This window comes from Rutidosis leptorrhynchoides, chromosome 10 (genome assembly GCF_046630445.1).
Source record: "Rutidosis leptorrhynchoides isolate AG116_Rl617_1_P2 chromosome 10, CSIRO_AGI_Rlap_v1, whole genome shotgun sequence".
Lineage (NCBI taxonomy): Eukaryota > Viridiplantae > Streptophyta > Magnoliopsida > Asterales > Asteraceae > Rutidosis > Rutidosis leptorrhynchoides.
This window is the reverse complement of record NC_092342.1, coordinates 341,991,780-342,005,545: the sequence shown is the minus strand read 5'-3', so window position 1 is coordinate 342,005,545 and position 13,766 is coordinate 341,991,780.

Below are 13,766 nucleotides of genomic sequence, written 5' to 3'. Positions count from 1 at the left end.
TTTTAATTAACTAACCCAAAACAGCCCGCGGTGTTACTACGACGGCGTAAATCCGGTTTTACGGTGTTTTTCGTGTTTCCAGGTTTTAAATCATTAAGTTAGCATATCATATAGATATAGAACATGTGTTTAGTTGATTTTAAAAGTCAAGTTATAAGGATTAACTTTTGTTTGCGAACAAGTTTAGAATTAACTAAACTATGTTCTAGTGATTACAAGTTTAAACCTTCGAATAAGATAGCTTTATATGTATGAATCGAATGATGTTATGAACATCATTACTACCTTAAGTTCCTTGGATGAACCTACTGGAAAAGAGAAAAATGGATCTAGCTTCAATGGATCCTTGGATGGCTCAAAGTTCTTGAAGCAAAATCATGACACGAAAACAAGTTCAAGTAAGATCATCACTTGAAATAAGATTGTTATAGTTATAGAAATTGAACCAAAGTTTGAATATGATTATTACCTTGTATTAGAATGATAACCTACTGTAAGAAACAAAGATTTCTTGAGGTTGGATGATCACCTTACAAGATTGGAAGTGAGCTAGCAAACTTGAAAGTATTCTTGATTTTATGAAACTAGAACTTTTGGAATTTATGAAGAACACTTAGAACTTGAAGATAGAACTTGGGAGAGTTCAATTAGATGAAGAAAATTGAAGAATGAAAGTGTTTGTAGGTGTTTTTGGTCGTTGGTGTATGGATTAGATATAAAGGATATGTAATTTTGTTTTCATGTAAATAAGTCATGAATGATTACTCATATTTTTGTAATCTTATGAGATATTTCATGCTAGTTGCCAAATGATGGTTCCCACATGTGTTAGGTGACTCACATGGGCTGCTAAGAGCTGATCATTGGAGTGTATATACCAATAGTACATACATCTAAAAGCTGTGTATTGTACGAGTACGAATACGGGTGCATACGAGTAGAATTATTGATGAAACTGAACGAGAATGTAATTGTAAGCATTTTTGTTAAGTAGAAGTATTTTGATAAGTGTATTGAAGTCTTTCAAAAGTGTATAAATACATATTAAAACACTACATGTATATACATTTTAACTGAGTCGTTAAGTCATCGTTAGTCGTTACATGTAAGTGTTGTTTTGAAACCTTTAGGTTAACGATCTTGTTAAATGTTGTTAACCCAATGTTTATAATATCAAAAGAGATTTTAAATTATTATATTATCATGATATTATGATGTACGAATATCTCTTAATATGATATATATACATTAAATGTCGTTACAACGATAAACGTTACATATATGTCTCGTTTCAAAATCATTAAGTTAGTAGTCTTGTTTTTACATATGTAGTTCATTGTTAATATAATTAATGATATGTTTACTTATCATAATATCATGTTAACTATATATATAACCATATATATGTCATCATATAGTTTTTTTTTACAAGTTTTAACGTTCGTGAATCACCGGTCAACTTGGGTGGTCAATTGTCTATATGAAACCTATTTCAATTAATCAAGTCTTAACAAGTTTGATTGCTTAACATGTTGGAAACATTTAATCATGTAAACATCAATCTCAATTAATATATATAAACATGGAAAAGTTCGGGTCACTACAGTACCTACCCGTTAAATAAATTTCGTCCCGAAATTTTAAGCTGTTGAAGGTGTTGACGAATCTTCTGGAAATAGATGCGGGTATTTCTTCTTCATCTGATCTTCATGCTCCCAGGTGAACTCGGGTCCTCTACGAGCATTCCATCGAACCTTAACAATTGGTATCTTGTTTTGCTTAAGTCTTTTAACCTCACGATCCATTATTTCGACGGGTTCTTCGATGAATTGGAGTTTTTCGTTGATTTGGATTTCATCTAACGGAATAGTGAGATCTTCTTTAGCAAAACATTTCTTCAAATTCGAGACGTGGAAAGTGTTATGTACAGCCGCGAGTTGTTGAGGTAACTCAAGTCGGTAAGCTACTGGTCCGACACGATCAATAATCTTGAATGGTCCAATATACCTTGGATTTAATTTCCCTCGTTTACCAAATCGAACAACGCCTTTCCAAGGTGCAACTTTAAGCATGACCATCTCTCCAATTTCAAATTCTATATCTTTTCTTTTAATGTCAGCGTAGCTCTTTTGTCGACTTTGGGCGGTTTTCAACCGTTGTTGAATTTGGATGATCTTCTCGGTAGTTTCTTGTATAATCTCCGGACCCGTAATCTGTCTATCCCCCACTTCACTCCAACAAATCGGAGACCTGCACTTTCTACCATAAAGTGCTTCAAACGGCGCCATCTCAATGCTTGAATGGTAGCTGTTGTTGTAGGAAAATTCTGCTAACGGTAGATGTCGATCCCAACTGTTTCCGAAATCAATAACACATGCTCGTAGCATGTCTTCAAGCGTTTGTATCGTCCTTTCGCTCTGCCCATCAGTTTGTGGATGATAGGCAGTACTCATGTCTAGACGAGTTCCTAATGCTTGCTGTAATGTTTGCCAGAATCTTGAAATAAATCTGCCATCCCTATCAGAGATAATAGAGATTGGTATTCCATGTCTGGAGACGACTTCCTTCAAATACAGTCGTGCTAACTTCTCCATCTTGTCATCTTCTCTTATTGGTAGGAAGTGTGCTGATTTGGTGAGACGATCAACTATTACCCAAATAGTATCAAAACCACTTGCAGTCCTTGGCAATTTAGTGATGAAATCCATGGTAATGTTTTCCCATTTCCATTCCGGGATTTCGGGTTGTTGAAGTAGACCTGATGGTTTCTGATGCTCAGCTTTGACCTTAGAACACGTCAAACATTCTCCTACGTATTTAGCAACATCGGCTTTCATACCCGGCCACCAAAAATGTTTCTTGAGATCCTTGTACATCTTCCCCGTTCCAGGATGTATTGAGTATCTGGTTTTATGAGCTTCTCTAAGTACCATTTCTCTCATATCTCCAAATTTTGGTACCCAAATCCTTTCAGCCCTATACCGGGTTCCGTCTTCCCGAATATTAAGATGTTTCTCCGATCCTTTGGGTATTTCATCCTTTAAATTTCCCTCTTTTAAAACTCCTTGTTGCGCCTCCTTTATTTGAGTAGTAATGTTATTATGAATCATTATATTCATAGATTTTACTCGAATGGGTTCTCTATCCTTCCTGCTCAAGGCATCGGCTACCACATTTGCCTTCCCCGGGTGGTAACGAATCTCAAAATCGTAATCATTCAATAATTCAATCCACCTACGCTGCCTCATATTCAGTTGTTTCTGATTAAATATGTGTTGAAGACTTTTGTGGTCGGTATATATAATACTTTTGACCCCATATAAGTAGTGCCTCCAAGTCTTTAATGCAAAAACAACCGCGCCTAATTCCAAATCATGCGTCGTATAATTTTGTTCGTGAATCTTCAATTGTCTAGACGCATAAGCAATCACCTTCGTTCGTTGCATTAATACACAACCGAGACCTTGCTTTGATGCGTCACAATAAATCACAAAATCATCATTCCCTTCAGGCAATGACAATATAGGTGCCGTAGTTAGCTTTTTCTTCAATAACTGAAACGCTTTCTCTTGTTCATCATTCCATTCAAATTTCTTCCCTTTATGCGTTAATGCAGTCAAGGGTTTTGCTATTCTGGAAAAGTCTTGGATGAACCTTCTGTAGTAACCAGCTAGTCCTAAAAACTGGCGTATGTGTTTCGGAGTTTTCGGGGTTTCCCACTTTTCAACAGTTTCTATCTTTGCCGGATCCACCTTAATACCTTCTTTGTTCACTATGTGACCGAGGAATTGAACTTCTTCCAACCAAAATGCACACTTTGAAAACTTAGCGTACAATTCTTCCTTCCTCAATACTTCTAACACTTTTCTCAAATGTTCACCGTGTTCTTGGTCATTCTTTGAGTAAATAAGTATGTCATCAATGAAAACAATGACAAACTTGTCAAGGTATGGTCCACACACTCGGTTCATAAGGTCCATGAACACAGCTGGTGCATTAGTTAAACCAAACGGCATGACCATAAACTCGTAATGACCGTAACGTGTTCTAAAAGCAGTCTTTGGAATATCATCTTCTTTCACCCGCATTTGATGATACCCGGAACGTAAGTCAATCTTTGAATAAACAGACGAGCCTTGTAGTTGATCAAATAAGTCGTCGATTCTCGGTAGTGGGTAGCGGTTCTTGATGGTAAGTTTGTTCAACTCTCGGTAGTCGATACACAACCTGAATGTACCATCTTTCTTCTTGACAAACAAAACAGGAGCTCCCCACGGTGATGTGCTTGGTCGAATGAAACCACGCTCTAAAAGTTCTTGTAATTGGCTTTGCAGTTCTTTCATCTCGCTGGGTGCGAGTCTGTAAGGAGCACGAGCTATTGGTGCAGCTCCTGGTACAAGATCTATTTGAAATTCAACGGATCGATGTGGGGGTAATCCCGGTAATTCTTTCGGAAATACATCGGGAAATTCTTTTGCAATGGGAACATCATTGATGCTCTTTTCTTCAGTTTGTACTTTCTCGACGTGTGCTAGAACAGCATAGCAACCTTTTCTTATTAGTTTTTGTGCCTTCAAATTACTAATAAGATGTAGCTTCGTGTTGCCCTTTTCTCCGTACACCATTAAGGGTTTTCCTTTTTCTCGTATAATGCGAATTGCATTTTTGTAACAAACGATCTCCGCTTTCACTTCTTTCAACCAGTCCATACCGATTATCACATCAAAACTCCCTAACTCTACTGGTATCAAATCAATCTTAAATGTTTCGCTAACCAGTTTAATTTCTCGATTCCGACATATATTATCTGCTGAAATTAATTTACCATTTGCTAATTCGAGTAAAAATTTACTATCCAAAGGCGTCAATGGACAACTTAATTTAGCACAAAAATCTCTACTCATATAGCTTCTATCCGCACCCGAATCAAATAAAACGTAAGCAGATTTATTGTCAATAAGAAACGTACCCGTAACAAGCTCCGGGTCTTCCTGTGCCTCTACCGCATTAATATTGAAAACTCTTCCACGGCCTTGTCCATTCGTGTTCTCCTGGTTCGGGCAATTTCTAATAATGTGGCCTGGTTTTCCACATTTATAACAAACTACATTGGCATAACTTGCTCCGACACTACTTGCTCCGCCATTACTCGTTCCGACACCATTTGTTCCTTTCGTTCTATTAACCCCTGGTCCGTAGACCTCACACTTCGCCGCGCTATGACCATTTCTTTTACACTTGTTGCAAAATTTGGTGCAGAACCCCGAGTGATTCTTTTCACACCTTTGGCATAGTTGCTTCTGATTGTTGTTGTTGTTGCGGTTATTATTGTTGTTGGGATGATTGTTGTAGTTGCTGTTGTTGTTGTTGTTGTTGTTGTTGTTGTTGTTGTTGGGCCGTTTGTTGTAGTTGCGATTGATGTTGCGATTGTTGGGATAATTGTTGCGATTATTGTTGTAATTGCTGTTGTTATTGTATTGGTGATTCTTATCACCGTTTTCCTCCCACTTTCTTTTGACTTGCTTCACATTGGCCTCTTCAGCAGTCTGTTCTTTAATTCTTTCTTCAATCTGGTTCACTAGTTTGTGAGCCATTCTACATGCCTGTTGTATGGAGGCGGGCTCGTGTGAACTTATATCTTCTTGGATTCTTTCCGGTAATCCTTTCACAAACGCGTCGATCTTCTCTTCCTCATCTTCGAATGCTCCCGGACACAATAGGCACAATTCTGTGAATCGTCTTTCGTACGTGGTAATATCAAATCCTTGGGTTCGTAACCCTCTAAGTTCTGTCTTGAGCTTATTGACCTCGGTTCTGGGACGGTACTTCTCGTTCATCAAGTGCTTGAATGCTGACCACGGTAGTGCGTACGCATCATCTTGTCCCACTTGCTCTAGATAGGTATTCCACCATGTTAACGCAGAACTTGTGAAGGTATGCGTAGCGTACTTCACTTTGTCCTCTTCAGTACACTTACTTATGGCAAACACCGATTCAACCTTCTCGGTCCACCGTTTCAATCCGATCGGTCCTTCGGTTCCATCAAATTCCAAAGGTTTGCAGGCAGTGAATTCTTTGTAGGTGCATCCTACACGATTTCCTGTACTGCTAGATCCAAGGTTATTGTTGGTATGTAGCGCAGCCTGTACTGCGGCTATGTTTGAAGCTAGAAAAGTACGGAATTCCTCTTCATTCATATTCACGGTGTGTCGAGTAGTCGGTGCCATTTCCTTCAAAATAGTTAAATGGAACAAGTTAATCATACAGAATATTAAGAGTAGTTAATAGTATTTCGTAGCATAATATGAACTCATTTATAAAAGCTTTTTCTTCATATTAGCGTTTTATAAGTTTAAATTCGGGTAGTACCTACCCGTTAAGTTCATACTTAGTAGCTAATATACAATTCAACTACTACAATTCTATATGAAAAACTGATTATAATAATATTTCGCGTTCAAACTTTTATACAATATTTTACAAACTTACAATACCGCTTATTTTACATAAAGCATGAAATATAGCACACAATAACTTTGATACAAGATAGTTGTGAAGACAATTCTAGCTAGTACACAAGTCGTTCAGCAAAGGCAATAAATACACGTAATTCATACGTCCAGAAACAAGTCATGCATTCTGGTTTTACTAGGACTACTTCCCATCCTTGGTCTTGTGCAACATAACCGTTATGGCCGTTGATAAGACAGCGTGTTGTAACGTCATCAAAGGGACGAGGGTTACGTAATGTCCAACAGTCCCGTAATAATCTAAAAACCTCATTTCTTACCCCAATTACCGACTCCGTCACTTGTGGAAACGTTTTGTTTAATAGTTGTAGCCCGATGTTCTTGTTCTCACTTTGGTGAGAAGCGAACATTACTAATCCGTAAGCATAACATGCTTCTTTATGTTGCATGTTAGCCGCTTTTTCTAAATCACGAAGTCCAATATTCGGATATATTGAGTCAAAATAATTTCTTAACCCGTTGCGTAAAATAGCATTTGGGTTCCCCGCAATATATGCGTCAAAGTAAACACATCGTAACTTATGGGTTTCCCAATGTGATATCCCCCATCTTTCAAACGAAAGTCTCTTATAAACCAAGACATTCTTGGAACGTTCTTCGAATGTCTTACAAACTGATCTCGCCTTAAATAGTTGTGCCGAAGAATTCTGGCCGACTCTAGACAAGATTTCATCAATCATGTCTCCGGGTAGGTCTCTTAAAATATTGGGTTGTCTATCCATTTTGTGTTTTTAAACTGTAAAATAGACAAGAGTTAGATTCATAAAAAAAATACTTATTAATACAAGCAATTTTTACATATATCATAAAGCATAAGAACACTATATTCCATATATTACACCACACGAATACAACTATCTTATTCCGACTCGCTCGTTTCTTCTTCTTCGGTTTTGGTTCGTTTTGCCAAGTTTCTAGGGATATATGATGTTCCCCTAATACGAGCCGTCGTTGTCCACATTGGTTTAGAAAAACCTGGTGGTTTAGAGGTTCCCGGGTCATTGTTACAACTTAAGGACTTCGGGGGTTGACGATACATATAAAGTTCATCGGGGTTGGAATTAGATTTCTCTATTTTTATGCCCTTTCCCTTATTATTTTCTTTTGCCTTTTTAAATTCAGTTGGGGTAATTTCTATAACATCATCGGAATTCTCGTCGGAATCCGATTCATCGGAGAATTGGTAATCCTCCCAATATTTTGCTTCCTTGGCGGAAACACCATTGACCATAATTAACTTTGGTCGGTTGGTTGAGGATTTTCTTTTACTTAACCGTTTTATTATTTCCCCCACCGGTTCTATTTCTTCATCCGGTTCCGATTCTTCTTCCGGTTCCGATTCTTCTTCCGGTTCCGACTCTTCTTCCGGTTCCTCTTCGGGAACTTGTGAATCAGTCCACAAATCATTCCAATTTTCATTTGACTCTTCATTATTATTAGGTGAGTCAATGGGACTTGTTCTAGAGGTAGACATCTATCACATAATATCAAACACGTTAAGAGATTAATATATCACATAATATTCATATGTTAAAAATATATAGTTTCCAACAAAAATGTTAAGCAATCATTTTTAAAGAAAACACGGTCGAAGTCCAGACTCACTAATGCATCCTAACAAACTCGATAAGACACACTAATGCAAATTTTCTGGTTCTCTAAGACCAACGCTCTGATACCAACTGAAATGTCCCGTTCTTATTGATTAAAAACGTTCCATATTAATTGATTTCGTTGCGAGGTTTTGACCTCTATATGAGACGTTTTTCAAAGACTGCATTCATTTTTAAACAAACCATAACCTTTATTTCATCAATAAAGGTTTAAAAAGCTTTACGTAGATTATCAAATAATGATAATCTAAAATATCCTGTTTACACACGACCATTACATAATGGTTTACAATACAAATATGTTACAACAAAATAAGTTTCTTGAATGCAGTTTTTACACAATATCATACAAGCATGGACTCCAAATCTTGTCCTTATTTAAGTATGCGACAGCGGAAGCTCTTAATAATCACCTGAGAATAAACATGCTTAAAACGTCAACAAAAATGTTGGTGAGTTATAGGTTTAACCTATATATATCAAATCGTAACAATAGACCACAAGATTTCATATTTCAATACACATCCCATACATAGAGATAAAAATCATTCATATGGTGAACACCTGGTAACCGACAATAACAAGATGCATATATAAGAATATCCCCATCATTCCGGGACACCCTTCGGATATGATATAAATTTCGAAGTACTAAAGCATCCGGTACTTTGGATGGGGTTTGTTAGGCCCAATAGATCTATCTTTAGGATTCGCGTCAATTAGGGTGTCTGTTCCCTAATTCTTAGATTACCAGACTTAATAAAAAGGGGCATATTCGATTTCGATAATTCAACCATAGAATGTAGTTTCACGTACTTGTGTCTATTTTGTAAATCATTTATAAAACCTGCATGTATTCTCATCCCAAAAATATTAGATTTTAAAAGTGGGACTATAACTCACTTTCACAGATTTTTACTTCGTCGGGAAGTAAGACTTGGCCACTGGTTGATTCACGAACCTATAACAATATATACATATATATCAAAGTATGTTCAAAATATATTTACAACACTTTTAATATATTTTGATGTTTTAAGTTTATTAAGTCAGCTGTCCTCGTTAGTAACCTACAACTAGTTGTCCACAGTTAGATGTACAGAAATAAATCGATAAATATTATCTTGAATCAATCCACGACCCAGTGTATACGTATCTCAGTATTGATCACAACTCAAACTATATATATTTTGGAATCAACCTCAACCCTGTATAGCTAACTCCAACATTCACATATAGAGTGTCTATGGTTGTTCCGAAATATATATAGATGTGTCGACATGATAGGTCGAAACATTGTATACGTGTCTATGGTATCTCAAGATTACATAATATATAATACAAGTTGATTAAGTTATGGTTGGAATAGATTTGTTACCAATTTTCACGTAGCTAAAATGAGAAAAATTATCCAATCTTGTTTTACCCATAACTTCTTCATTTTAAATCCGTTTTGAGTGAATCAAATTGCTATGGTTTCATATTGAACTCTATTTTATGAATCTAAACAAAAAAAATATAGGTTTCTAGTCGGAAAAATAAGTTACAAGTCATTTTTGTAAAGGTAGTCATTTCAGTCGAAAGAACGACGTCTAGATGACCATTTTAGAAAACATACTTCCACTTTGAGTTTAACCATAATTTTTGGATATAGTTTCATGTTCATAATAAAAATCATTTTCTCAGAATAACAACTTTTAAATCAAAGTTTATCATAGTTTTTAATTAACTAACCCAAAACAGCCCGCGGTGTTACTACGACGGCGTAAATCCGGTTTTACGGTGTTTTTCGTGTTTCCAGGTTTTAAATCATTAAGTTAGCATATCATATAGATATAGAACATGTGTTTAGTTGATTTTAAAAGTCAAGTTATAAGGATTAACTTTTGTTTGCGAACAAGTTTAGAATTAACTAAACTATGTTCTAGTGATTACAAGTTTAAACCTTCGAATAAGATAGCTTTATATGTATGAATCGAATGATGTTATGAACATCATTACTACCTTAAGTTCCTTGGATGAACCTACTGGAAAAGAGAAAAATGGATCTAGCTTCAATGGATCCTTGGATGGCTCAAAGTTCTTGAAGCAAAATCATGACACGAAAACAAGTTCAAGTAAGATCATCACTTGAAATAAGATTGTTATAGTTATAGAAATTGAACCAAAGTTTGAATATGATTATTACCTTGTATTAGAATGATAACCTACTGTAAGAAACAAAGATTTCTTGAGGTTGGATGATCACCTTACAAGATTGGAAGTGAGCTAGCAAACTTGAAAGTATTCTTGATTTTATGAAACTAGAACTTTTGGAATTTATGAAGAACACTTAGAACTTGAAGATAGAACTTGGGAGAGTTCAATTAGATGAAGAAAATTGAAGAATGAAAGTGTTTGTAGGTGTTTTTGGTCGTTGGTGTATGGATTAGATATAAAGGATATGTAATTTTGTTTTCATGTAAATAAGTCATGAATGATTACTCATATTTTTGTAATCTTATGAGATATTTCATGCTAGTTGCCAAATGATGGTTCCCACATGTGTTAGGTGACTCACATGGGCTGCTAAGAGCTGATCATTGGAGTGTATATACCAATAGTACATACATCTAAAAGCTGTGTATTGTACGAGTACGAATACGGGTGCATACGAGTAGAATTATTGATGAAACTGAACGAGAATGTAATTGTAAGCATTTTTGTTAAGTAGAAGTATTTTGATAAGTGTATTGAAGTCTTTCAAAAGTGTATAAATACATATTAAAACACTACATGTATATACATTTTAACTGAGTCGTTAAGTCATCGTTAGTCGTTACATGTAAGTGTTGTTTTGAAACCTTTAGGTTAACGATCTTGTTAAATGTTGTTAACCCAATGTTTATAATATCAAAAGAGATTTTAAATTATTATATTATCATGATATTATGATGTACGAATATCTCTTAATATGATATATATACATTAAATGTCGTTACAACGATAAACGTTACATATATGTCTCGTTTCAAAATCATTAAGTTAGTAGTCTTGTTTTTACATATGTAGTTCATTGTTAATATAATTAATGATATGTTTACTTATCATAATATCATGTTAACTATATATATAACCATATATATGTCATCATATAGTTTTTTTTTTACAAGTTTTAACGTTCGTGAATCACCGGTCAACTTGGGTGGTCAATTGTCTATATGAAACCTATTTCAATTAATCAAGTCTTAACAAGTTTGATTGCTTAACATGTTGGAAACATTTAATCATGTAAACATCAATCTCAATTAATATATATAAACATGGAAAAGTTCGGGTCACTACAGAAACGGACCTTTTGAAGGACATTCAGGAAACGTTTGACTCTCTACGAAAAATCAACATGAAGCTGAATCCGGAGAAGTGTAGTTTTGGATTCGAGGAGGGAAAGTTCTTGGGGCACGTCGTCACAACGCGTGGTATACGGGCAAACCCTAAGAAAATTCAAGCTATTGATGAAATGGCAGCATCGCGAACGAGAAAGGAGGTGCAAAGTCTGAACGGCAAGTTGACAGCGTTGTCCAGATTCCTGTCAAAGGCGGCAGAACGGTCACTTCCATTCTTCAAAGTGTTGAAAGACAACGTGGGACGGAACTTCGATTGGACTCCAGAAGCGGATCATGCTTTCCTGGAAATGAAGGCTTTGATAAGGACGTTGCCGATGTTGACGGCACCAGTACCAGGTAAAGTAACCGTTCCGTAATATTTTTTTACGAATTTATAAATATTGTGATACTAACATGTTAAGAGTTCTCAGGCGAAACTTTGACAATTTACTTGGCGGCGGGAACTGAGGCTGTTAGCTCGGTGCTCGTCATGGAGCGTGGCGGCACACAAATGCCAGTTTATTTTGTGAGCAAAATGCTACAACATGGCGAAGTCAACTACAAACCGATTGAGAAGCTTATTTTCGCGTTGGTCCACACCGCAAGACGGTTGAGACGGTACTTTCAAGCGCACCCAATGCTGGTGCTAACTGATTCGCTTATTAAACAGGTACGGTACGACGATTGAGACAGGAGCACCTTGGAGGAAATTTATTCTAACAAGTTTTTCATGCAGGCTAGCCAAGTGGGCAATTGTGACGACCCGAAAATTTCTGACCAAATTTAAACTTAATCTTTATATGATTTCGACATGATAAGTAAAGTCTGTAATGTTTAAGTGTCAAAAACTTTGAACTGTGTTCACGTATTCATTTACCCTTCGACTGCTCTCGATGATTCACGAACAATTATGTGTAAATAGATATGTATGAATATATACATATGTGTGATTATTAAATTGAGAAACATTTATAAAAAATTAACGGTTTGGTTGATATGAAAATAAGTTATGAAATTATTATATGACTTGAAAACGTTAACAAAGTACTTGATGAATAATACTTTAAATAAACGTATTAGTTTCAATATATGTTTATCGACGGAAATGAAAAGATAATTTCAAATGGTTGAATTATCAGATACATTGTGATTATGATTACGGGTCTCTGTTATGAGGTCCACTATGATTTAAGAAATCTGGTATTTTGACAAATTAGTACCGAGCCATTTTAATATGGATAAAGGTTTTGACGTTATCTTAAAATTTAGAATCTTTCTGAAAACCTTTTGACAAAGTTATAAATAATAACGGCCCGTGATTTTAATTGAATATAAATATATAAATAACTTGCAACGTGTAATTAAAAATGTGTTTATATATATTTTGAATTATTTTAGCATTCGGTTAGTGATTTGAATATTTGACAAGTCAAAGTAAACGCTAGTACATAGATGGTTCATATCAAATTAGGTTATAATATGAAAATGATTTTAAATAAACTATGATATTAATTAGTCTTAAAAAACTAGATATTTTATTTAGATAAATATTTCTAATATATATAAATTTATAATTTTAAATGAATATATATATATATATATTACAAAATAATATAATATTAACCTTGATATAAAACGTTTGATTTAAAAATATTATTATATATATATATATATATGTATATATATATATATATATGTATATATATATATATATATATATGTATATATGTATATATATATGTATATATATGTATATAGCTAAACGATGATTTAAAGAAGCAAATGACCAAAACACTCAAATGAATAAGTTACATTTCAATTAGTATAATTATTGATGAAATATGTCTAATTATTGATAAAGGTACGTGTCGCGAAACATAAAGTACAAGTTTTCTAAGCGTACGAAAGGACGTTCAAAAAACCGGAACCGGTACGTAAGTCGAGCGTCAACGTACAACTCATCGGTGTAAAAATTACAAATTAACTATGCATGAGAATATAATATAATAATTAATTAATTCTAAAGATTAAATATATTATATATTAAATAATATATATAATTATTCATGTAAGTGTCGGCAAGAATAGGAATTCAATTATGAGCTGTAAACATAAGTCATGCACTCGCATGACATATTGTCTAAGACCCCATGCGATTGCATGGGAGGTTAGGTGACAAAAGTTCTATAAAGCTTGCTCGACTTCTGGTTCGGATAACTCAATTTTTATTTCATCATAACACTTAGTATAAATAAATA